Below are 27,020 nucleotides of genomic sequence, written 5' to 3'. Positions count from 1 at the left end.
ATGAATATGCAGCGCCTCGTTAGCATAATGGCAGCCACGGCAATTTGAAAGTGCAGCTTTTTGAATCGCGTGCCGCCCGTGGAGACGGGACCTTCCGAAAGGATCCCCACCAGTTTTCGAAAGCCCTTCTTCCTGTCTGTGATAGGCAAGTCTCAGTACCTCAGTTTCTTTATTTGCAAAAGGAGGATAAAGATCGTTATCACTTTTTGTAAAGCACTTTGAGATATAAAAATAAAAAGTGTTATGTAACAGTCAGGCATTATTATTAGTGTGTGGGTATTAAAATACAAAAATTTCCACATTCTGGGCCAAAGGCAGCACCAATTCCTTCTTTGTACTGGTAAAGTCCATCCCTAGAAGAAAGGAGCTTTAAATATTATTTTTTTTAAACATTGGGGAGGGAAACCACAATTTACAGAACAAAAAGATCTTTATGTGGGTCTTTGCAGTAAAAGTTCTCTTTTATGCTCCAAGCTAAATATCAAAACTCCCCATAAATATTTCTGTAGCACTAGCCAGCTCCATTTCTCCCTCCTCTCCCGTTGAGTGGCTGTTCTTCCAATTTCACTCATAAAAATATTATTATAGGAAAGTATAAAATCAGTTCCAATTTCAGGGCCTCTAATTAGGTGCTTTAAAAAAAGAGAAACCTTCTGAATGCTGCATATTTCATTTTAATCTAAAAAACAAAACGTGCAAATCAATCTGGGTTTTTCATTTCTAATCTTTGGCTGAGATTGATGAAAGCATACAGCTAGGGAAAGAGAAGAATCAAGGAGAAAACAATAAAATTCAAGTAATCTTATTATTAAGTTCTCCTTCTGAAGTCTGTGACAAGGAATTATATATGCCTGTATCAGTTAGACATCAGTAGGGTTCCTTTATGCAGTTTCTGCTATATATTTCAGGGCTATCCAACCTAGCTTTTGACTGTAGAATAAAATCTATCACTATGTGGGCTTCAAGCTGCAATTTCATACCGAGGGCTGATGTCATAAATTGCAAGAATGAACCAAAAGATGAAATTACAGCCTCTGTAATAATCCAGCAGGATATAGTTTAATTCTGTATATGTATCTACACAGAAAAGCTATTATTCTGCTCTCCACCCTTAGTGCCAAACACACATACAACAGAAATGAAATAGGAATACAGTCACTTATTCAGTCAAATTTTAAAAATTCAATTCCTCCATTTTCATTGTGATTTCAGATCTAGCAGCCTCTCACACAACACAGAGCTCAGAAAAAAGAGTGACTGGTGCTTTTTAAAGGTAAAGACAGGTCTTCAGCTAATCATCTAGATCATGTCTATGCTACAAGGATCTTGTGAATGATGATCTTCTGGAAGAGATGTTCCCAAATATTTTCTTTCAACAGAGCTCACCCACACGCAAAAAAGTGGATCAAAAGATTGATCACTCTTTTGATAAAGAGTGTCCACACAGCGCCTGCTCTTTTGAAACGTCTGGACAGGAATCAAAAAATCAGGAAGCATGAGGACTGCTTTTTTGAAAGAAGGGTCTGTGGAGCATCTACACGCTTTATTTAATCTATTTATTTATTTATGAAAAGAAGCTTTTAAAACCAAGTGCTCTTCCAAATCCACGAGTGGAAGAGGACCCCTGGAAGAACAGCAGCATTCTTTTCATTTTGGATCAAAAGAGCAGATTTTTGTGTGTGGACGCTCCGTGTGTTCTTTCGAAAAAGGGACTGATTTTCTGAAAGAATTTGCTGGTGTCGATGGAACCTGCTAGTGAACAGTGGTCATGGCACTGTCAAGGTGAAAGACACATTTGCCAAGTTGCCAGGCAGAAACGGTTAGGTTACCACTTATTTTGAAGAGTTCCAATTGTATTCCTATTCTCATGAGTGTGCAGAGGGTCTGAAGGAGAATGGCTGGTACTCATTTAATGGTAAAGACAGGGAAAATTGTCCAAAGTTCTTTTCAGAACTCACGAGGGAATATGAAATTCAGTAGCAATTTGTCCTTTGTGATAGAGAATATTCTGAAGATTTTGGAGGGAATTCTTCACTTGAACAGAAAGATGTTCTAGTTCTCCAATGAGAAGAGAAACATGGTTAGAGTGGGCCAAAGCTCCATTGATTCATAACGGCCAGAACAGTTCCAGGAATGGAGCAAAGCCAAAAAGGTTCCAGCTGGCCACAAAAGGTGGTTTGATTTCAATCTCCCTCCTAGCCCCACCATGATCTTGGGGCCAGTCCAACACAGCAACCTCTGCAGATCTTACTTTCAAACTATAGCTGGTGTTTTCACTTCTCTGTGATTTTCAGTGCAATATTTTGATTCAGAAGTCTTAAAACCAGCAAGAAAAAAAATTCTAAGATATATAACAGGGTTGTGTCCACACGGGCACAAATCTTCAAAATAGCCATATTAGCATTAGGACACTTTTGGCCGCAGCACTTCGAAAGCGCTGCTTTTGAAAGCACTTGGCTCAGCGCAGCTATATGGGGGTCCTTTTCGAAAGGACCCACACCTTTCGAAATCCCCTTATTCCAATCAGTGAGCAGGATAAGGGGATTTCAAAAGGTGCGTGGTCCTTTCAAAAAAGACCCCCATGTAACCGCGCCGAACCGTGTGCTTTCGAAAGCAGCGCTTTCAAAGCGCTGCAGCCAGAAGTGTCCTAATGCTAATGAGGCGCTGAATGAGCCATTATGAACCATTAGCATGGCTATTTCAAAGATTTGTGCCCATGTAGACACAACCCAGGTGTTTTTCTTTTTTTTTCACAAGAAAGTGAATTAAACATGTATTCTTTATACTCAGGTAAAGTCTGTGAACTTTATCCAATGGCCCCACAATGTGGATATTTGAGAACATTATTTGAGCATCAGATTTTTTGCTTCAAGATCAGGTTTCTCAGAAAATAATACAGCTTCAATAAAATCAGTTGCAGCAAATTTTCCCCAAAACTAACAATTTTACCAAAATGAAAAATGCTGGATGTGTTTCTCTAATTTTTCTGGTTTTTTTCCCTCCTTTTATAAACTTACAAAATATAGTTACCACTGCCAATGCTGAAAATATTCCCCTTTTTCATACATTCATTTGAAAAGGTTTTGGTGTAAAAATTCTACGAAAGTTCTATGAAAATAATAACCCCTTGTTCTGGAATGATTCTGAGAACAGTTCTGATTTTGCCCATAGTAACCTGAGGAATAGTGGTAATGAAAAGTTGTACTTGAAATAAAAACTGGCCAGATTTCAGTTTTATGCAGAAAATATTATATTCTTGTGATTTGACTCTAGTGGGAAGTTTTATTACAACCAGCCAGCATGTACTGTATTTTGAATAGCACTGAGTTTAAATATATTGCAGATAACAAGCCTGTAACTGGAGGTAGGTGCGTATCTTGATGCATTTCATTGGTTTCCTTCAAGCAATTGCAATTCTGTTTTCCTTGATAATTCTATTAGATCTTTTATATTATTGACCATGAAGTTCTTTTGGCTGTCAATGGACTTCAGCAAGTGTGGAGACTTGTTTGATGTGGTCTGAATCTTCTTTTAGGAGAAAGCCTAGAGGGTGACTGCTTGTCTTTCTCAATGTTTGTCTTAGGTAAGATACAATATGGTTTAGTTCTGTCACCTTTGCTTTTTTATGTATATGTGAGCCTAGTGGGAAGGGGGCATTTGGGCTATTATTTTACTGACCAAGGTGACTATTGCTGATAAAGCTGCCCATGACTGACAATGTTACTAGAGTGATTTCAGAGAATTCTTGTCTCTCCAAAGGCCATAGGAAATGTCTGCACCAAGGGGTGCCAGTAAGGAACTCATTACTGCGGTAATAATCAAACTGCTGTACATAAGGCATCAGGACTGACCATTTCCTATGTGCCACAAACTCCACTCGTCTACCACCCCAAGCTCTAAAGTGGGAAGAGAGACCACTCTGCCTTGCTGTATTAGGTAATAACCTTCATGCTCAGGCTTTGCAGTTAGGTTTGAGCCATGTGCAGTCTGTAATTTGGTAGTGCCCCGAGCAGAGGTAAGCCAGCAGGAACAGTTTGTATTCTTGTCACCCTGAAAAGGAAGAAACAGAGAGCAGTCTTTAGTTTGTGCCTCTTGGCTGTATGGAAAATATTAAGGAGTGTACACTCTGGCCCTTTGGGGAGGGGCTGAGCAGGGAGTAGACTTTAGTCTAAGTTCATAGGCTAAAGCTCCCAGGAAACATATTGTTTAGTTTCTGACCCTTTTGAGCAATGCTGAGCAGGGAGCAGGCTTTAACCACAGCTTGTAGGGTTAAGGCAGCTAGCAAAGGCACAGTCTAGAGTTTCAGACAGCGGTAAGCACCCACCCACACTCAAAGACTTATTTTGGGATGAGTAGTCACACTGTCTAGTGCACTACCGTGATAGGGTGAAGAATTATACAAGCCCCTGACACAGAAACATAGAATCCAGGGACTGGAAGGGACCTCAGGTGTTCATTTAGTTCAGCCCCCTGCCCAAAGCAGGGTCAACTCCAACTAGATCATCCCAGCCAGAACTTTATCAAGCCGGAACTCAAAATCATTCAGAAATGGAGATTCTACCGCTTCTGTATGCAATGCATTCCAGTGCTTCACCACCCACCTGATGAAATAGTTTTTCCTGGTATTTAACCTACACCTCCTGCTCTGTAACTTGAAAGCATTGCTCCTTGTTCTGCCATCCATCACCACTGAGAACAGCCTCTCTCCATCCTCTGTAGAGCCTGCCCCTTCAGAAGGTTGAAGGTTCCTATCAAATTGCTCCTCACTCTTGTCTTCTGCAAACTAAATAAGGCCAAATCCCAAAGATTTGCCACCCCAGGACAGGGTTGGCTGGGGAAGGGGCATGTGGGACCTCCCAAAACCAACATGTCCCAGCCCAAGGTCCTAACAGTGACAGAGTGGTCCACCACACAGTCATCAGACATCCAGCCATAACGTGCTGACCTAGAGTCAGTCAGGAGCTTAGCCAGACAGTCATTAATGGCTCCTGGACTATTTCCTGCCTTCCTAGTGTTTAGTACCTATGGCTTCTCTGGTTACACAGCTGATTGCAGGCCTGGCAACTCTTCTTCAGGGTCACTGAGAGTAGCATGCTGCAGATTGCAGATTCATCTGAAAGGTGCTTCAGCTAAGTGGAGGCATCCATCTCCTTCCCTGGTTTTCATTTGACTGAGCTACAGAGCTCTCCCTTTATTACTTCCTCTTCCATCCCAGAACTTCCAGTGAAAATGGGGTGGATATGACTTTGCCCACCTGGGGATGTGCAGTGGCCTTTTGCTGTCAAAAGAGGTGGGCAGGCCACTCCACACTGCCAAATAGTCTCCAGATACAATTCAAGGTATTGACTTAGCTCTATAAAAGTATATATGGGATGGATGCTAGTTACACTCAGGATAATTATCTCCTTATTCAGAATATTGACAAATGGTATCAACTGGGATGTCTTGTTTAAAGCCTCCAGATTTGGAATCAAAGTTGGGTAGATATAGCAGAGGTCACCTTGAGCCTAATTTTGAGCTCCCAGTCAAGACCTGACATACTGTGTATAGGCACTAGGGCTATGTCTAGATTACAGGGGGTTGTTGACAGAAATTTTTGTTGCAAAATATCTTCCAACAAAACTTCAGTTGACAGAGAGCAGCTGGACTTCCTGGATGCTCTCTCGACAAAACAGCGAACAATGAGCACAGCAGACAGGGTTGCCCTGTGTACCAGAAAGCCTGTCTGTTGACAGAAGGCCCACCAGAATGGCCAGACTGCCTTTCTGTCAACAGATTTCTGTTGACAGAGGCATTATGCCTTGTGGGGAACAGGATAAGACTGTCAATAAAAGTTCTGCATTCTGTCAATTTATTGTCTACAGAAACCCTTGGGAATCTGGATGCTTCCTGGGTTTTGTCGACAAAAGCCTCTAGTGCAGACATAGCCTAGAGAATCAAGTCATTTTCCTACCCAGGCCTGACCCCTTCTCCTGAACCTGAGTCAGCACCATTGCCACCTGCAGCACAAGTGATCAGCTTTCTTTCCGGTTGTTGGGCCAGCACTGAATCAGCTGCATGCAAAATGGTTGTATTCAGTATGCTTGCCATCTGCCACCTCCTGATCAACTATGGGTGTTGTGTCTTAATTGATTCTGTACCTCATCAGCACACTTACAATAAAATACGCACAATGCAACAAAGTGGCAGTGGCTAGCAGAAGTGAAACATGCAGCTACTGCTGTATCAATATCACAGGCAGGGGAAGAAGACCCATTTGTTAGAAACCCAAAACAGTCTGTTTATCCCACTGGACCTAAACAGATCCACACTTGTTGTCACGTCCCATCAGTTTTTAGTGGGGTGGCAGTGTTCTAGGACATAGGTCATGCTCAGTGTGGGGCAGGAGAACGGCTTTGATTTCGGAACTGATTCTCTCCTTTATCAGGACAAAAGCTTAAGTTTCTTTATTTTAGGGGATGCTACAAGACTTGAGTTAGTTTCTAGACTTTTGTCTGAGGGAGATAATTGAGGCAGGTGGAGAATAGGCTGTCATTTTGTGAAGAGCTTTCATTGGCTTGTTTCTCAGTACCATCAGTCATTGTTTATTTGGAAGATGAGAAAAAATGCATTTTTAATCAATTTAAAGAAAGAATACTTTGCAAATACCATCTTTGTTAGAGTGGATTGTATAAACACTTTTTTTTTGTCAAACTTGAAGTGCTATTTCCATGATCAAATGGCAGTGCAACATAAAACTCTTATTGATCTTCAGTTCATCACTGAAAATTGTTCCATCCAGTAAAAGAAGACTCAGTTTATTGGGTTTTTTGTTTGTTTTTTTTGGTCAATCAGTTAAGTAGCCTAGAAACAACAATAAAAGAGAAAGAAGAATGAAGGTGAAATAAATGGCAAATGTTCACACCTGCTGGTATATTTTTTTTTCTGAAGGGAAATAAGCAATTCTTTTTCTTAAATGATGTTTCATGAAAAAACTGCGCAAACACATGTATTGGTACCTCCAACATTCATGCCTCTGATTTATTTATTAATTAGGGAGACTTTAGTAAGTACTGTGGAACAAATACAGTCTTTGTTGTTTACCTCTCTGAAGAGTAATAAACGGGAAACAATTAACTGTTAATTACTTCCACCTGGTGAATTCTATGTTGAGAATTTTTGATTAATTAACAGTAGGGATCTATCATCATCATTTGCTGGAGAGAGGGGGGAAATAACAATTTATATCAGATTAACATTAATCTGTAGTGAGGTCTGTGTCCATTTTCTGGGTCATTGCCACTAAACTCATTATAGAAATAATTGGAAAATGCAGCCACTGTTAATCAATAGAACAATATGATTTCCTTTAAGACACTGATAATAATTACTGGATAGACTGAAAATAAATTGAAAAGAAGGAAAAATAAAGGAGTATTTTGTTTAACCATTAATGTGACCTTAACCCCAGACAGCAGACAAAAGAGGCTTTCCTCTGCTTTTGTATTAGACATACTTCCTTTCATCTGAAAAGAGAATTTGAACATTGCAGTGAAGCTATTTCAGTAGTCTCTGATCCCTTTTAACCTGATGTCTACTTATTCCTGAGACTGAATCTGTGTAAGTATTTTAGATCAGTGCTTTCAGAAGACATAGCATTACATTCCCCCTTCTTCCAGCAGACAAATATTTAATGTTTTAATAATGCTAAAGCAGTGGCTTCTTTTGTGGAAGCGCAACAGACGTTTGCTGGCTTTGGAGCATGTCCTCATTCATAGGGAGCTGAATAATATAAATAATATGGATTTGGTAACTTAATTTTTATTTCGGTTTTTATATTACATTAGCCCTAAGAGATCTCAGTCAGTATCATGGTGCACTATAAAAACACAATTGTTTAGTGAGCATTTTCCGGGAGTAATTGTCACATGAAAATTTCAGACTGGAATTTCTTGTGTGTTTTAAAAAGATTCTATTTACTTTCTCCCTCTTATGCTAAATTTTATAAGCTTGTTGTGGGGAGAGGAAGAGAAAACAAGAACAAGCACTTTTATACGTTCTGTCTAGTTTTGATGCCTCTTTTCTTTTATTGTCTATCCTCCTTTCTCAGTTTTGATGGTGAATGATGCTGATCATGCATGTTCATGTTTTTAGACTGAGGCTAAAGGGCAGGCAGAAAGTACAGTGGTCTGTGCATTGAAAGGGTAAACAACAGCCTGTGCACTACAGAGTAGATCCCCTTAAAAATATCCATTAGGACCCATTAGCACAGCTAATTAAATATGTTCTTCCATAGCCTCTGACCCTCTTCCTTCCTATCTTAGTTGCCACAGTCAACATGAATTTTTATTTCTAAGTGAAATATGTCAAGATGGTTAAAATTAGCATATTTTCCTCACTCCCACCACTGGCCTCAATGCCAGTCTTTTTAAGTTTGTGTGTAACATCCACATTTGAATTCTTAGCAGAATTCAGCTCCAGTGGTTGCTCGTAAAGGTGTTCTTGTTTGACATCTGGAATATATGGACTTCCACAACATAGAAACCATTTCATGTATGTACCTTTTGATTTGCAGTGCTGGTATCTGACCTTCCCAACCCCTCCACCATTGATCGTCAGATACAATAATCCAGATGTGACTGTTCAGTGAGTGTGGTTTTATTAATAACTAGGAAAGGTAGGTACCAGGGAAACTGAGGGATGAGGTCATCATCCATATGAAAATAAAGCACAGATACAATACAGATGTTAAATCATTTATATGTTCTTTAAAGTGTAAAAGAAAAAAATAAGGAACATTAACCTGTTGCCATCTGGAACTGAGAATATTCCGTATTTTAAGATCTGAGCAAATTATTTAGATTGGAACCTGAACCAGCTGTATTCTAGCCTGCTCAACTTAATGCTAACATTTTGGGTGTTCAGTTTTTAAGGTATTACATTACGATAAGAGGTGATGAAAATTTAGAATGCAAATGCCATTGAATTGCAGTAGAATTTGTGGCTGGATTCAAATTGTGATATACTTGCTGAACTGAAACCTGAATGCCACCTTTAATTTCACCAGTATCTCCTAATGATTTCATGTATTTCATTAATCTAAACTAGGTTGCCCTGGAAATGACAGTGTAGCCAAGAAGAAAAGGGACACCAAAGCAAGAAAAAGTCTTGCTTAAGCTACCATGTATACAAAAATAGCTAGGCCCCAAAAGGTGACTAAAAGACTATATTTGTTTTCAATCTGTAATTACTGACTTCATGTGGATGTCAGACTCTTGAAGTTGTAACTTATATATTTTGGGGGTGTGACAGTTTCCCTTATCTGCCCCTTTGGGTCCCTGAGCTTCCTGGCAGTACTCTGTTGTGCCTCAGAGACTCATGGAAACTCCTTATCTGCCCAGACTTTTCCGGAGACAGGTGTCTCCTCTTAGTGAGCCACCCTCATCACAGGCAAGTCCAGAATGGGGAAGATAAAGCCAGTCCCCTTGCAGGCCTGCACCTGTTCCAATGGAGTAACTCCCTGGGGAAGGGTAGCGGGAGTCCAGAACCTGCCCTCTACCCTGGATGCCAGCCCAGGGTTCCTAGGAGGATAAGAGGCAGCTGGCAGGGCCTGCACCCCTGCCTCAATGTAGTGACCTCACCCTGGGCCACCTCACCCTACACTTCCCTATGGTACCTTCCTCTTCCTCCTCCTGCTTCCTGGTGCACCTTCCAAACCTTCCCCACTGCTACCAGGCGGGGAGCCTTTTATAGGGAGTACAGAGACTCAGGTGACCCTGAGCGCCGATTATACTCAGCTGGGGATGATTCCTAACAAGGCCCAAGCTGCCTACCCTAATTAGGCTCACACAGGGAACAGGAAGGCACCAGTCGGCACACCTGCCTTCTAGCAGGCTCCTGCACCATACAGGCAAGGGTCTGCCACAGGGGTTAATGTGTTTATGTCTAGTAGATACTTTGAGGTAAAAGAATCCAGGAGCACAAATAACAATATGCATATGCCACCTTAATCATCTTTAATTTAAAAATAGAAGAAAGGAGAATGTTAGAGTAGTGTTTTCTGCTTCATCCATTGAGATCTTTTAATCTCCCATCTGTTACAATGTTATGTAGATTATATTTGAGAAATGTGGACATTAAAGTTCTACATTCAGGAATAAAACAATGACATGAGCTACTGGATGACCCACCTCCATCAGTCCCCTCCCTCAAGGCATACAGTAATTTGTATACTGAAGCACAGTGTCACTTTATTTCAACATTTGTTAGTTTAAAAAGCTCTTGTTTTCAATGCATCAGTAGGGAATGGTGACAAAAAAGGAAGGGGCAATGTGACCAGAATGTAAGTGTCCCTTAAGTAGTGTGGATGGACCATGGATGAAGCTGGGGAATTCCCTCGGACAAGATGATTCCCCTTAGTGGTGCCTTGGCTGAGGCTACATTGTGCTTAGCTTCTTGGCCAACCAGGTTTCATCGGATAGTAGACAGAGAAACCAAGAAGTGGCAGCTTTCTGGGAACTCCAAGGCCAGGACATCACATACAGGTCCAAAGCATGCATGTCCAATGCTTGGAACAGAACAATGGGCCTGGAGTTTTTCTGTGGCTGTTAATGTCCTTTTTCTATGTTGGAATTAAGGTCTGCTTAACACTGCCTTAGGAGAAATGAGAGAGATGCCATCTCAGTAAATTTGTAGGGCTGAGTTTGAAAGAACTGGAGAGTTTTCTACTCTGTGCTTCACACAGCATTCTGTAAGTCTGGTGAAGTTTAATTACTGATTGGAAGCGAAAAAACAGAGACGGAGAATCTCAAGGAAAGATGGAATTGAAAAGAGTATGTTAAAACTTGTGATTGGCTTTTGTTTTTCTTCTAGTTAACAGCTTCAGCCAGTGCAGTCTTCTAACATTCTAACTGTAGCTACACAAAAGAAACATATGATTTCATCAGAGAATAAATAAGAGTAGTTGGAAATAGAGAAGATAAGAGATTTTGAGGCAGATCCTCCAATACACTGACACCTCTTTACATTGCTTTGGCATGATTGAGAATTTGGCTATTCACATGTATAACAAAAATGATCCCTCAATACTCAATTAACTAAAATTCAAATTGTGCAGCTGTTGAAGATGAAGAGATTAGTTTGGCGCATGAGGGGAGGCATTTGGCAGCTATTGACCAACACACGTTAACTCCACACAACCACTCAGGAAAGGCAATTAAAATGTTGTCTCCATCTGAAACTGAAATCTGAGTACAATATTTTCCCAATAATTTTGCATTCAGATGAGTTTATCAAGGGATACTGAACAATTGTCATTAATAGTCACTATGACCAAAGGAACATTCTTAATCATCTCCATATTAAGCATCAAATACTGTTTATTGAACTATGCAGCTCTTCCACTGTATTAGTAGTTTTTTGTAAATGTACAGCAAGTTCCTCTTGCATTAAAAAGAACAACTTGAACAACTTAAGGTTAGGAACATTTTGGTTGATGAAATGAAAAAAAAAGGACAATTCACACATCCTGACACATGTTCCTGGGGTGTTGAGATGGTCCCTGTAAAATAGGACAAATGGTGACTTAACAAAAGGAGGAAGGTTGGCTTCTGAATTACCAGCATCATTTCCTGGACCATCAAGGCATTTTTGGAGACTCATCCAGTCAAAGATTGAACAAACCCTATTTTACATAGCCTATGAAATTGCAGGACATGAAAGACCACTCTGCTCCACAACTCTATACAGTTTTCATGGATGGCATTTCTTTTTCTCCTTAATGCTAAGTCATGGTCATTTTCAATCAGAAGACAGAGGTAGGAGAATATTATTACAAACTTATTTATGGGTAGGCAAACTGAGGTTCTAATGCGGTTAGTAACAGATGAAACTGCAATTCAGTAGCCCTGCTCTAATCACTAGCATCACCTGCTTCTAGGATGGTTGGCACTGAATGATGTACTATGGATGAAATCAAATCAATGTTGTGTAATAAATTCACTCCTGAATAGTATTATTTTTCTCTTTTCATGCTTCCCACTGCAATCATATTCTATGGCTTCAATGAGCTCTCTACAAAACCTCCCAAATCCCTTTCTTGATCTGTATGTGGTGGACTATGACTGTTCCATTTAATAAGTGCTTTCAATTTTAGTTTGTTGCCCCCGAGGCTTATAATTTTACACTTCTCTGCATTAAACTGCATTTTCTATTTACTCTCCCAGTCACTTTAGGGGAAAAATATCCCTAAATCCTACTGATTCTGGTTTCATTGTTCCTAGTTATTTGATACATTTCCAGGCTTGGTATTACTGGGAAACTGTCATAGCAGCAGTGGAAATAATGCTTTCCCAGTTATTTGTGTAACTAACCCATACGATTTCCCAAAGCAACAGTTTTGCATGCTGTAATTTTGCTATTTAATAAAGTGTAACCTCTAAGGAACATAGTAAAATCCATCTGGGAAAGGAGCTACCGTGTCAGGCAAAGAGCAAAACTGGGTCTTACATGAAAAAACTTCCCAGCAATGTGAAGTATAGAAACTACTCCAGGGTTACAAAGGGCTCTAGATGGAGAAGATCTGTTTATAGAGCCTTGCTCAGGGCAGCTTCATTGGATCAGTATAAAGGTGCAAGGGTCCTGCTGCTATCAGTCCTCTTTATTTACTGCCTTTAGGAAAAGCCGTACTGGATCAATATCTTGTCCTCAACAGAAGTCAGTGTCTGACTTTTCAGAGGGCAGAAACAAAACAGGTCAATTTTGAATGACAGTGTGGAAAAAGTGGTTAAGGATCTTTTCTGGGCTCAGACAGCTCCACCTCAACCCACCCACAAGAGGTGCCTAGACTGAAGGAGGAGTCAAAAGGTAGCCAAACAGCTCACTTGGGGATGGACCAGTGAAAAGACTCCTGCAACTTGCAGCTCTGGAAGCAAGACCTGAAAAAAGGCAAAAGGTGTTCTTATAACTGCCCAAAGGGCTCACCCTGCTGCCGATATACCCCAAGAGAGAGGCATTTCCCATGTCTGTTGTTTTTTCCCCACTGAAGAAAGACTGGTAACTGACCTGGCTGAGAACCAAGACATAGAGGGAGGCAGATGCTGCTGTAAGATAGGAGCCACCAATCTACATGTGGTTGCAAGGAGGTGCCTAGAGGTGAGCTAACTCTCTGCATGTCTCCTCACCACAGACAGAAATTTCAGGCAACTGTGGAATAGTAGGAAGTGACCCGGTGGGTGGGGAGTACCCTTAAGGTGCCCCTGACTTATAAACCTTTGATGGCCATCATAGGACCCAGGGCTGGAGGTTAGTAGAGTGAGAGACCCCAGTCTTCTCTATTAACTCTTCCCCTTCAGTTTGAAGGTCTAAATCTTGACCACTAGGCAATGTTCCCCATGAGCAAAGGCCATCACACTCTGTCATCCGGTCCCAGTATCTGGTAGCTGGATGTTTAAGGACTCCCAGAACATGGGATGGCGTCCTGTAACCTCTGGAGACTGATAGATATTGATGGACCTAATTTCTATTAACATATCTAATACTTATAGAGGACCCTGCTATTTCTCTCTCTCATTTTGAAAACTGACCATTTATTTGTACCATTTTTCTGTCCATAATTAGCTATTATTGCTGATGCTAAGAGAAGAAGTACATCACAGTTTGTATGGTGCTCAGATACTTCAAAGATGGGGACCATTAAATACTTCAAACAGTCTCCAGGACAATCAAGCTACTCACAAGTGCTGAATTCCTTATTTAATTTTTGTTTCTATGTTAGTTTTAATTAGCTTTGGTTTGTTTTGAAATCCACTTTTCAGTTTGCTTCCTTCCAATCCTAACCCAAGAAATTTATCAACCAATGGCTTTCCATAGACCTCTTGCTGCATTTACTACCTCTTTACAATAAACATATCCAGTCTTTTCAAAAAGCTTCTCATTGACACCTACATATCAGCTTGCCTGACAATAGATGAAAGGGCACAGAGTCCAATGTCCCTTCAGTATCATTTGTGGAATCCCTATAATTTCACTGTGGGTGCATGGCAGGGTTTACCCAATAATGCCTCTGCCCTGCTCCCTAGGTTGTGAAGCCAAATGATGTTATAAATTTGAGGGTTACTTTTTTTTGTTAACTTCAGCGTGCATCTTGGAAACAATCACCTAAGGTGGCCCAATTTCTGCTCTTCCTCTTATTTTTTTCCTCTGAAGAGTTCAAAAACATCAATAAAAAAGTGAGAATCTCTGTGGAGTAAGTTTCTTTTTCAAGCTGCTATTGTTCTTTCTTCATATCCTTTCCTGCTCACCCAAGTTCAGATAGGTTAATTCATTTACAACTGATTGCCCAACCAGAATAGATTCACAGTCAAAGCAGGGAGAGATTAAAAATGCTGAAAAATGGACTGTCCTACGTTTAAGGTCTACAGTAAATTCTATATGAGTGAATGGATCTGTGATTTAAGTGGATGTCCCAGTATATCATCTAGCGGCTCAGTGTCATTTCCACTGTAAAAATAAACTTCTGAAAATATACAAATAGACTTCCCTCTTCAGTGAGAAATGTCTTTAAGGACAGGGTTGTTTCTAGTGGTGACTGAAGCTCTGTCTAAGGATTTCAGTGGATTCCCATGGAAACCAGTTTGTAGACACTAAACAGTGAAGTAGATGTACTAATGTCTGACATACAAGGAAAACAATTTGCTTTCTTCCTCACTGATAATAAAGTCTACATTCTTTTCATCACTTCAATGAAATATCATAGATAAGGCCAGTGAGAGACACGGATAGTAATGATGCATATGTGTGTGTTTGCATTTCTGCAATCGGAATGCACATACACACGCTTATACACATACAAACAGATTCTTAGTAAAGTTTCCAAATTATAGTTAGAAAATACTGGAATTAAGGTTATCTGTATATATTATAATAGAATCTTTAATTACATGATCTTATAGTGCATCCAGTACAGCAGACGGCCAGGCGCTGTGCCAGCAACTACTGGCTCGAGCTATGCAGCAGCATCCAGAGCAGTGCTGACTTTGGTAACCTCAGGGGAATGTGCTAGAGCATCAAGAAGGCATTGGGACCCACCCAGAACAAGATGGCACCTCTGAAATCCAAATCTAGTGAAGTCATCACTGACAAAAGCCAAACAGATGGAGCACTGGGTCGAGTACTACTCCGAGCTGTACTCACGCGAGGACATTGTGGTCGACTCAGCCCTTGATGTCGTCGAACTCCTACCAGTAATGGACGAACTGGACCAGGAACCAACTGTGGATGAAATGAAGAAAGCCATAGACAACATTGCAGTAGGAAAGGCCCCTGGCCAGGATGGTATACCACCAGAGGTAATCAAGTGTGCCACAGACACTCTCCTGGTACCCCTACATGAGCTACTGTGCCTGTGCTGGAGAGAGGGAGAGGTTCCACAGGAGAAGCGCGACGCTAACATCATAACCTTGTATAAGAACAAAAGAGACAGAAACGACTGCAACAATTACCGTGGAATCTCCCTCCTAAGCATCACTGGTAAACTGTTCGCTCGCGTCATCCTCGGCAGACTCCAGAAGATTGCTGAGAGGGTGTATCCTGAATCACTGTGCGGATTCCATGCAGAAAGACCTACCGTTGACATGGTCTTCTCTCTGAGGCAGCTGCAGGAGAAATGCAGGGAGCAGAGGAAGCCACTCTATATTGCATTCATCGACCTAACCAAGGCCTTCAACTTGGTCAGCAGGGATGGACTGTTCAAACTGCTCCACAAGATAGGATGTCTGCCATGGTTACTCAAGATGATCCAGTCTTTCCACGAAGAAATGAGAAGAACCGTCCAATACGATGGCACATTATCAGATACTTTCAGCATCAGGAGCGGCGACAAACAAGGATGCATCCTTTCTCCGACATTGTTCGGGATCTTCTTCTCACTCTTCCTTAAACACGCCTTTGGATCTTCAACAGAGGGCATCTTTTTGCACACAAGATCTGACGGGAAACTGTTTAATCTTGCAAGACTGAAAGCTAAATCTTAGGTGTGGGACGTCCTCATCAGAGATATGCTGTTTGCAGATGATGCTGCTGTCGTGTCACACACATAAGATCAGCTTCAGAAGCTGCTGGATCAGTTCTCCAAAGCATGCAAGGACTTTGGGCTCTCCATCAGCCTAAAGAAGACAAATGTACCTGCTCAGGACGTTGCTGTTTCTCCATCAGTCAGCAGTGACAACTATGCATTAGAGGTTGTCCACAAGTTTGTTTATCTCGGGTCCACCATCACTGACACCCTGTCCTTGGACACTGAGCTAAATAGGAGGATCGGTAAAGCAGCCACAATTCTGTCCAGACTCAGCGAGAGAGTGTGGAATAACAACAAGCTGTACACTCACACCAAAATGCAAGTCTACAGAGCCTGCATCCTCAGCACCCTCCTTTACGGCAGTGAGACTTGAACCCTGTACACCCGCCAGGAAAGAGGCTGAAAGTCTTCCACTTGTGCTGCCTCAGGCGCATCCTTGGAATATCATGGAAGGACAGAGTGTCCAACACTACCGTCCTTGAGCAAGCTGGAATCCCAACTATGCACACCCTCCTCAGGCAGCGTTGGCTCCTCTGGCTTGGCCATGTCCACAGGATGAATGATGGAAGGATCCCAAAAGACATCCTGTATGGTGAGGTAGCCTCTGGCAAAAGGCCTCCCGGACGCCCCCAGCTGCACTACAAAGATGTTTGCAAGAGGGACCTCAGGGAAGTAGACATCAAGCCAGACAGCTGGGAGGAGCTGGCAGACTACCGCAGCAGATGGAGGCAGGAACTATACAAGGGCCTTCAGAAAGGTGAGTTGAGAATCAGACAGCTAGCAAAGGAGAAGCGAGCCCACAGAAAGCACAGCAAGGACCTGCCAGACACCCATTACATATGCAACAGATGCAGCAAGGACTGTCACTGTCTTGTGGGTCTTCACAGTCACAGCCGATGCTGCAAATGAGGATGCCAAATGGAACTACGAAGGGCGCGTTCCATAGTCTACATAGACTGAAGGATGCTACTACTACTAGTTCATCATTCTTCAGTAAGATTTGAACCTCTGATTTTCAGTGCTGTAGAAGAAAGATCTTCCATGAGTTGAAGGGCTAGTTGTCATAGTTGACAAGAAGAGTGATGTGACCCCAAGAGCTCCTCAATGCCAAACTGGAAGAGAACCTGCTGTCCTATATCTCCTGTTAGGCTGACACTCTATTCTCAGAGTCTATATCTGCGCAAAGTGTGTGTAGTATCAAATGAAAGCTGGTGACACACAGGCCATAATACAATGTATGTACTGTTGGTGTATAAAGAATTACATATGTTGAAAGTGCATTCCTAAAATATATTTTTGGGACAGAGTTGACATCTTTATCTTAGACAAAGGAATGTTGATTTTCTCATTTGCATATATCTCCTCACTAGAAGGCCAGACCAAAGGTCCATCTAGCCTAATTTCACAGCTTTTGAATGAGGCCAGTGCCAGATGCTTCAGAGGGAATGAAGAGAACTTCAGGTGATCCATCTACCACTGTTCATTACCAGCTTCTGTCAAACAAAATCTGGGGACACTTTAGAGCATAATTTTAAACCCCTTCCCATCCTAGCCAATACCCTTTGATGGACTTCTCCATGAACTTATACAGTTCTTTATAATCCTATTATATTCTTGTCCTTCATAACGTCCTTTGGCAAACAGTTCCACAGGTTGTCTGCACATGGTGTAAAAGAAACGATTTATTTTATTTTTTTTAAATTGCTGACTAGTAATTTCATTTGAAGACTTTTCGTTTTTGTAATACTTCCTTATTTACTGTCTCCATATTTCCCTTATATGTCTCTTTTCAAAGCTGAAAAGTCCAAGTCTCATTCATCTCTTCACATATGGATGCTGTTCCATATGGCCCTTTCCTGTACCTCTTCCATTCCAGTATATCTTTTTGAGATGGAGTGACCAGATGTGCACTCAGTATTCAAGAAGTTTATGTACCATGGATTTGCAAAGAAACAATAGGATATTTTCTGTCTTGTCATCGTTCCATTTCTAAAATGATTCCCAAATTTTGACTACTGTTACCCATTGAGTAGATGTTTAAAGAGAACTATCCAAAATATCTCCATCACCTCTGCTTTGATGTAAATTAAGCATGGAGTTGGCAGGTTGTTTCCACACTAGAAATATGTTTTGACCTATTTTAGGTGTTAGTAATTATTGTGGTAGTTCATGTCTGCACGATACACCAGTAGGCATTTGTCCTCACCAGGAGTTCCCTGCCTGGAGCTAGGTTGTCCCTGGTCTCTTATTTCCCCATACCCCACTTCTGGGATCCTGGCTGCCCCCTGGACTCTTGACTCCCTGAAATAATCAGACCCTGGCTCTAAGCTCTGCACCCATGTTCCAGGTAGCTCCCAGGAGCCTCAGTGCAGCTGTCAGCTCCTCTCAGGGAGCTGGAAGTCTCTGAGCAGTTGCCGGACTGTGCCCATTAGGCTCCCATATCATACCCAGGCTGTGCCTGTCTGACTTTTTGCTTTCCACAGGGAGACCAGGTACTGCCCAGAATCTCCTGGCTCCTCTCCCCAGAAGCAGAGTTCACAGCTGGGAGACCGATGGGGAACTGAGAGCCTGGGGGTGGGAAACAGGAAGCCCGGACTGCAGCTGAGCTGGGAGCTGGAACAGAAGAACCAAGATGCAGCCTGGCTGTAAGCAGACAGCAGAGTGGGTGCAGCTCATTTAGGCACAGCCTGGGGCCCCCATCCTACCCCAGTGACACCTACCTTTTTACTCAGTTTCATGGCTGTGGCATGGAACTATAAAATTGACAAGAATGACAGACAATAGCCCAAATGTATAATGCAATAGCTGCACTGCATTTTCGTAACTACACTGGTAGAAGCTCTATGCTTCCCACCTCACAAGCTGTGTCTACACGTGCACGCTACTTCAAAGTAGCGGCACCAACTTCGAAATAGCGCCCGTCACGTCTACACGCGTCGGGCGCTATTTCGAAGTTAACTTCGACGTTAGGCGACGAGAAGTCGAAGTCGCTAACCTCATGAGGGGATCGGAATAGCGCCCTACTTCGACGTTCAACGTCGAAGTAGGGACCGTGCAGACGATCCGCGTCCTGCAACGTCGAAATTGCTGGGTCCTCCATGGCGGCCATCAGCTGGGGGGTTGAGAGATGCTCTCTCTCCAGCCACTGCGGGGCTCTATGGTCACCGTGGGCAGCAGCCCTTAGCCCAGGGCTTCTGGCTGCTTCTGCGGCAGCTGGGGATCTATGCTGCAGGCACAGGATCTGCAACCAGTTGTCAGCTCTGTGTATCTTGTGTTGTTTACTGCAACTGTGTCTGGGAGGGGCCCTTTAAGGGAGCGGCTGGCTGTTGAGTCCGCCCTGTGACCCTGTCTGCAGCTGTGCCTGGCACCCTTATTTCGATGTGTGCTACTTTGACGTGTAGACGTTCCCTCGCTGTGCCTATTTCGATGTTGGGCTGAGCAACGTCGAAGTTGAACATCGACGTTGCCGGCCCTGGAGGACGTGTAGACGTTATTCATCGAAATAGCCTATTTCGATGTTGGGTGCACGTGTAGACGTAGCCACACTGGTGTAGCAGAGCACAAACTGTCCAATAAATTCTTGGATTGCATTGCAGACAACTTTTTATTCCAAAAGGTTGAAAAAGCTCCTGGGGGGAAGCTGTTCTAGATTTAATTTTAACAAATAGGGAGGAAATTATTGAGAATTTGAAAGTGGAAGGCAGCTTGGGTGAAAGTGATCATGAAACCATAGAGTTCACAATTCTAAGGAAGGGTAGAAGGGAAAACAGTACAGTAGAGATAATCGACTTCAGGAAGGCAGATTTTGGTAAACTCAGACAGCTGGTAGGTAAGGTCCCATGGGAAGCTAAACTGAGGGGAAAACGGCTGAGGAGAGTTGGCAGTTTGTCAAAGGGACATTATTAAGGGCCCAAAAGCAAGCTATCCCGCTGAGTAGGAAAGATAGAAAACATGGCAAAAGACTGCCTTGGCTTAACCAGGAGATCGTGCATGATCTCAAAATAAAAAAGGAATCGTATAAGAAACGGAAACTAGGACAAATTACAAAGGACTAATATAGGCAAACAACACGAGCATGCAGGAGCAAGATTAGAAAGGCTAAGGCACAAAATGAGCTCAAACTAGCTACAAGCATAAAGGGAAACAAGAAGGCTTTTTACAAATACATTGGTAACAAGAGGAAAACAAAGGAGAGGGTAGGGCCATTGGTCAGTGAGGAGGGGGAAACAGTAACAGGAAATTTGGAAATAGCAGAGATGTTTAATGATTTCTCTATTTCAGTCTTCGCTGAGAAATCTGAAGGAATGCCTGACATAGAGAATGCTAGTGAAAAGGGGTAGGTTTAGAAGTTGAAATAAGAAAAGAACAAATTAAAATTTACTTAGAAAAATTAGATGTCTGCAAATCACCAGGGCCTGATGAAATGCATCCTAGAATCCTCAAGGAGCTGATAGAAGAGGTATCTGAGCCTTTAGCAATCATTTTTGGAAAATCGTGGGAGATGGGAGAGATTCCAGAAGACTGGAAAAGGGCAAATATAGTACCCATTTATAAAAAGGGGAACAAGAATAACCCAGAAAACTACAGGCCAGTCAGCTTAACTTCTGTGCCAGGAAAGATAATGGATCAGGTAATTAAAGAAATCATCTGCAAGCACTTGGAAGGTGGTAAGGTGATAGGGAACAGCCAGCATGGTTTTGTTAAAAACAAATCATGTCAAACCAATCCAATGGCTTTCTTTGATAGAATAACGAGCCTTGTGGATAAGGGAGAAGCGGTGGATGTTGTATACCTAGACTTCAGTTAAGCATTTGACACGGTCTCACATAATATACTTATCAATAAACTATGCAAATACAACTTAGATGGGGCTACTATAAGGTGGGTGAACAACTGGCTGGATAACCGTACCCAGAGAGTAGTTATTAACGGTTTTCAATCCTGCTGGAAAAGTATAACTAGTGGGGTTCCACAGGGGTCTGTTTTAGTACAGGTTCTGTTCAATATCTTCATTAATGATTTAGGTATTGACATAGAAAGTACACTTATTAAGTTTGCAGATGATACCAAGCTGGGAGGGCTTGCAAGTTCTTTGGAGGATAGAGTCATAATTCAAAAGGATCTGGATAAACTGGAGAAATGGGCTGAGGTAAACAGGATGAAGTTTAATAAGGACAAATGCAAAGTGCTCCACTTAGGAAGGAACAATCAGTCACACATACAGAATGGGAAAGGACTGCCTAGGAATGAGTACAGCAGAAAGGGATCTAGGAGTTACAGTGGACCACAAGCTAAATATGAGTCAACAGTGTGATGCTGTTGCAAAAAAAGCAAACATGATTCTGGGATGCATTAACAGGTATGTTGTGAACAAGACACGAGAAGTCATTCTCCCGCTCTACTCTGCACTGGTTAGGCCTCAGCTGGAGTATTGTGTCCAGTTCTGGGCACTGCAGTTCAGGAAGGATGTGGAGAAATTGGAGAGGGTCCAGTGGAGAGCAACGAGAATGATCAAAGGTCTAGAGAACATGACCTATGAAGAAAGGCTGAAAGAATTGGGCTTGTTTAGTTTGGAAGAGAGAAGATTGAGGGGGGACATGATAGCAGTTTTCAGGTATCTAAAAGGGTGTCATAAGGTAGAGGGAGGGAACTTGTTCTTCCTTGCCTCTGAGGATAGAACAAGAGGCAATGGACTTAAATTGCAGCAGGGGAGTTTCAGGTTGGACATTAGGAAAAAGTTTCTGACTGTCAGGGAGATCAAACACTGGAATGAATTGCCAAGGGAGGTGGTAGAATCTCAATCACTGTAGATATTTAAGAGGTTAGATAGATGGCTTTCAGGGATGGTCTAGAAAGTGCTTGGTCCTGCCATGAGGGCAGGGGGCTGGATTCGATGGCCTCTCGAGGTCCCTTCCAGTCCTATTCTTCTATGATTCTATACATCAGCTGTAGCAAATCTGTACTGTGTGCAATGATATAAACTTCAACATAGAGTTGAAGTGCCTGGTAAGGTTTAATCAGTTAATTAGTCAAAATAGTGAAGTTGGAAATCTTACTACAGCTATGGGCAATTACATATATATATATGTGTGTGTGTGTATGTGTATGTATGTGTATATATATATATACACAGAGCGAGACAGAGAGAGAGCTTAGTAAGATTTCCAAATTCGTTATTTTGACTAATTAACTGATTAACCCTTTCCTGGGTTTACTTTTTCTTTGTAGATTTTTGTCATTATTTGATTTCCTATTTGCTACTTTTGCTTTTTTGTTGTGACTGTAAAAGACTGAGTATTTTCTCTCTGTTTCACCATCCACACATAGTTTGTCTATGAATCAACTTTGCTCAGGCGTTCCTTTAGCTGTAGCAATCACAGATCAGCCACAAAATTGGGCTGTACCAAGCCTGGCACAGCACAAAGCAAATGTGCAGGCAACACCATTTTACATCCTGTCTTCTCTCACAGGAAGCTATCCTTATTTGGCACAACTTGAAGAGTCATCAGTACGAAGAGCAGTTGAATGGTTTAGTTTTCCCATTTTCTTTAGGGTTAAAGTTAAAGTTATAGTTCCATTACTTCTTCCTACCAGTTCCAATGACCTTGGATGATAAACAAAACAGTATTTCTGCTGTGTTGTGAGCATTATTTCAGTGCTATGCATTATCTAACTGGTAAAGACTTGCTAGAGCAGAACTTTAGCAGTATCAACTGCCTTTTTGTTTCTTATCCAAACTGTTTTACACATTTGGAGAAGGCATCCAAAATGACCAAGGCATATGTAATTTCTCTGACCATTTTTGCCAGTTGTCCAATATAATAAATTTGAAGTCAAATCCATGGGCCTTCTAATGTTAGTGTCTTAATTTTGCTATTCTCTAGTCAGATTCAAACTTTATTTGTGCACAATAGGTAACGCTTGTAAGTAGAACTAGAGGATCTGTTTCAAGTCCGCTTGCAAGTGCAATTTGGGCTGGAAGAAAGTTCTAAACAGAAACTTGTTGTCATACACATCCAAAGTGTATGGGCTGGGCCTTGGGATGGCTGTGGGAGGAGCTCTTTTGGGGGGCTGAGCCGGACCCTGTGCTAGCTGGGGAAGTCGCTGAGGCTGGCATGCTGTGGGGAGGGCTTTGTTGGGGGGCCTGGACTGAGCCTTGTGCTGATCACGGAAGGGGCTGGGGGTGGCACAGTGCAGGGGGTACTTCCCTCGGGTCCTGTACTGGGCCACACACTGGCCCGGAGAGGGGCAGGGCCCGCCCAGTGCAGAGGGGTGTGGGGACATGGTAGAATTTTGTCAAGACAGGCAGATGGACAGACACAGCAAAAATAATATATGATTAGTTTTACATCGCTGTCTAACCCAAACTGATTGGTCACTTGATTTAGCTCACCAGACTGATATTTCATCGGGGGTCTTACATCTCTAAGGCAATATCTTTCATTGAATCTCTGCCTGGGCCTAATGTTAAGATCTTAATTTTGCAAGTTGACCAGATCAATATCTCCCTATCAATGGAAGTCTGAGAATGTGGCAGTTTCCACAGCAGAGCACCAATAGATACTTTAAGCCTGAGGGAGTATCTTAGGTACGCCTTTATCTTTGCTATGGCCTACAGGGCATTCTTTGCTCTTTTAATTGCCAGACCCTAAATGTATTGCAGTAGGAGAGTATACACTAAAGATTTATCATCCCTGGAACAATATGGCTACGTCTACACGTGCACCCAACTTCGAAATAGCTTATTTCGATGTTGCGACATCGAAATAGGCTATTTCGATGAATAACGTCTACACGTCCTCCAGGGCTGGCAACGTCGATGTTCAACTTCGACGTTGCTCAGCCCAACATCGAAATAGGCACAACGAGGGAACGTCTACACGGCAAAGTAGCACACATCGAAATAAGGGAGCCAGGCACAGCTGCAGACAGGGTCACGGGGCGGACTCAACAGCAAGCCGCTCCCTTAAAGGGCCCCTCCCAGACACACTTTCATTAAACAGTGCAAGATACACAGAGCCAACAACTAGTTGCAGACCCTGTATATGCAGCACGGACCCCCAGCTGCAGCAGCAGCAGCCAGAAGCCCTGGGCTAAGGGCTGCTGCCCACGGTGACCACAGAGCCCCGCAAGGGCTGGAGAGAGAGTATCTCTCAACCCCCCAGCTGATGGCCGCCATGGAGGACCCCGCTATTTCGATGTTGCGGGACGCGGATCGTCTACACGTCCCTACTTCGATGTTGAACGTCGAAGTAGGGCGCTATTCCCATCCGCTCATGGGGTTAGCGACTTCTACGTCTCGCCGCCTAACGTCGATTTCAACTTCGAAATAGCGCCCAACACGTGTAGACGTGACGGGCGCTATTTCGAAGTTACTGCCGCTACTTCGAAGTAGCGTGCACGTGTAGACGCAGCCTATATGTGATAAATCTAATATGGTAGTAACGTAGGCAATGCCTCCATTCTGTGTGAGTTTTGGGAAAACCTTTATTTTGGATTTTAACAAAGACTTCCTTTTAAACGAGCATTTTACCAATGAGCTAATCTATGAAAATGTAACATCTGCTAGAGCTATAAAACAAATAGAAAAATAATTAGGTATTTGAATTTCTCTTTTTGAAACCATAGGGGTTAGTTGTGTCTAAAACTCTCGTATAGTTTAAACTGTTTAATGTGTGTTCAGTCTATGAAAAGTTTGTTGCGGCAAATATTTTGATTGTTGTGTTCTTAGATCATTGTTTTGTTTTGTTTTTCTTAAGTTCATCTGGGAGGTTTAGAAACACTGGCATCAGCTACTATTCTGTTCTGCACACATACTCATCAGTTGGTGGACATCCGAGATCACTTTCCTGTCATGTAATAAAGCTATTTATAATATTTTCCATCTGCTGCTATAGTGTATATTTCAAAGCATATTGATCATATTTATGCAGCCTCTTCATTTATTTTATGTACAGCCTGGAACTCAAAAGGAGTTTTTCCTAACTAAATACATTAAAACCATATGAAAAGGGACATGAGACAAAGCAGAGCTAGTCTGACTTCTCAAACCTAAGAGATAATGTGGATATATGATTATATGGCTTAAATATTTACAATGTTCAGAATAAAGAAAATGCTTCACCAGGTTTTTTTTTGTTTCCTTTTTTAAACAATATTCATTGATGTCCACTCTACTCTGTGCTGATTAGGCTTTAACTGGAGTCTTCTGTCCAGTTCTGGGAGCCACATTTCAGGAAAGATGTGGACAAATTGGAGAAAGTCCAGAAAAGAGCAATACAAACAATTGAAGATCTAGGAGACATGACCTATGAGGGAAGACAGAAAGAATTGGATTTGTTTAGTTTGGGAAAGAGAAGACTGAGAGGGGACATAGTAACAGCTTTCAAGTTCCTGAAAGGTTGTTACATGGAAGAGGGAGAAAAATCATTTTCCTTTACCTCAGAGGACAGGACAAGAAACAATGGGTTTAAATTGCAGCAAGGGAAATTTAGGACATCAGGAAAAGGTGCAGTGTTGTTAAGCACTGGAATAAATGGTTTAGCAAGGTTGTGGAATCTCAGTGAATGGAGATTTTTAAGAGCAGGCTACACAAAACTCCTGTCAGGGAGGGCCTAAGTGGTGCTTGGTCCTGCCATGAATGCGGGGGACTGGACTTGATGACCTCTTGAGATTCGTTTCAATATTGTGATTCTATGATGATGTGTTAGTGCTGGTGAAATCTCCACAGACTAAAAATCTGGCATAAAACTGATATTTATGGTCAGTTTCCATACCCTACCCCGGCTTGGAGGAATATCCTGAGTAGGAAGAGAATGCATCGGTTTCCAGAGCCATTCCATCATTAGCCTACCAGCTGGGGTACTAATTGGGATACCATGGTTTTCATGATTTATGCACATCTTTCTACAGCAAACTGGGGGACAAAGAAACTGTACTTGAATCTAGTGAAGCAGCGTAATACTTATTTTGGTCAGAATTCTAAATCAGCCTTCAATCCTGTTGCCCTCTTGGTGGCAGGAGGAACTACTAAAATGCCAACCTATCTTAGGTGGTAAGATTTAGACCAGAGAAAACAGGCTATTCTGCAGCCTTTGATAAGCTGGGTACATTTCCTAATTCACATTCAATTTGGAGGAGAAAATAATACATATAAAAATAAATAAACCAAAATGCATCTATTGCAGTCTTGTTTTATTTGTAGAGCGACGGCTCATGGGAAAACTGACTGTGACATGAAAAAGTGTTTTCATGATTCACTTCACTGGGGTGCCTGATATTCCTGCAGTGCAGAACTGAAATGAGTAAAGATGAATTGCCAGGCTATGGGGCAGTAATCTGTAGACAAGATACTGAATCAGTGGAAGAGGAAAGTGTTATTTACCCCTGCAGTTTTACAGATTATTCATACATAGTGCTTCCTCACTTGTTCCTGTTTCAATCTTGTAAAGAAACTGGAAACATGGGTCTAAAGGCTTAATTTCAAGTACACATCACAAATGCTACATAATTAATTGTACTGGTAGACTGTGTGTGAAGAAATTATCAGGCGATTGACCTTTGTGGTTTAAATGCAAAACAGGAAGGTTTTAAGAATAGTAGGTCAACTAAAGTTTTACCTCAAAATTTACCACTTTAAAATAAAGAAGTGGGGGGATTTTGGAGATGAGCAACGTGTCTTTACAATTGTCCCACAAAATTGCTCTTTGAGCCTCATACCATAGTCCCCTTCTTAAATTTTGGATGAGAACAATAGAGAGATGGAACCAAGAATGAGCTTTGGCATGAGTGTATGATATTAAAGTAATATTGGTTAATCCAGAAAACTTGGGTAAAAATGTTAGCTAGAGCACAAAATTGTTTTAGAAAGCTATACAGTCCAGCATTTCACCTACTGCTATTTGTGTTCACATGTATATTAGGTCACAGGCGAACAAATGGAGTTTAACGTTTGTCAGTGTTTTAT

The sequence above is a fragment of the Carettochelys insculpta genome, chromosome 6 (genome assembly GCF_033958435.1).
Source record: "Carettochelys insculpta isolate YL-2023 chromosome 6, ASM3395843v1, whole genome shotgun sequence".
NCBI classification, from domain to species: domain Eukaryota; kingdom Metazoa; phylum Chordata; order Testudines; family Carettochelyidae; genus Carettochelys; species Carettochelys insculpta.
Note: the sequence above shows the minus strand (reverse complement) of the source record.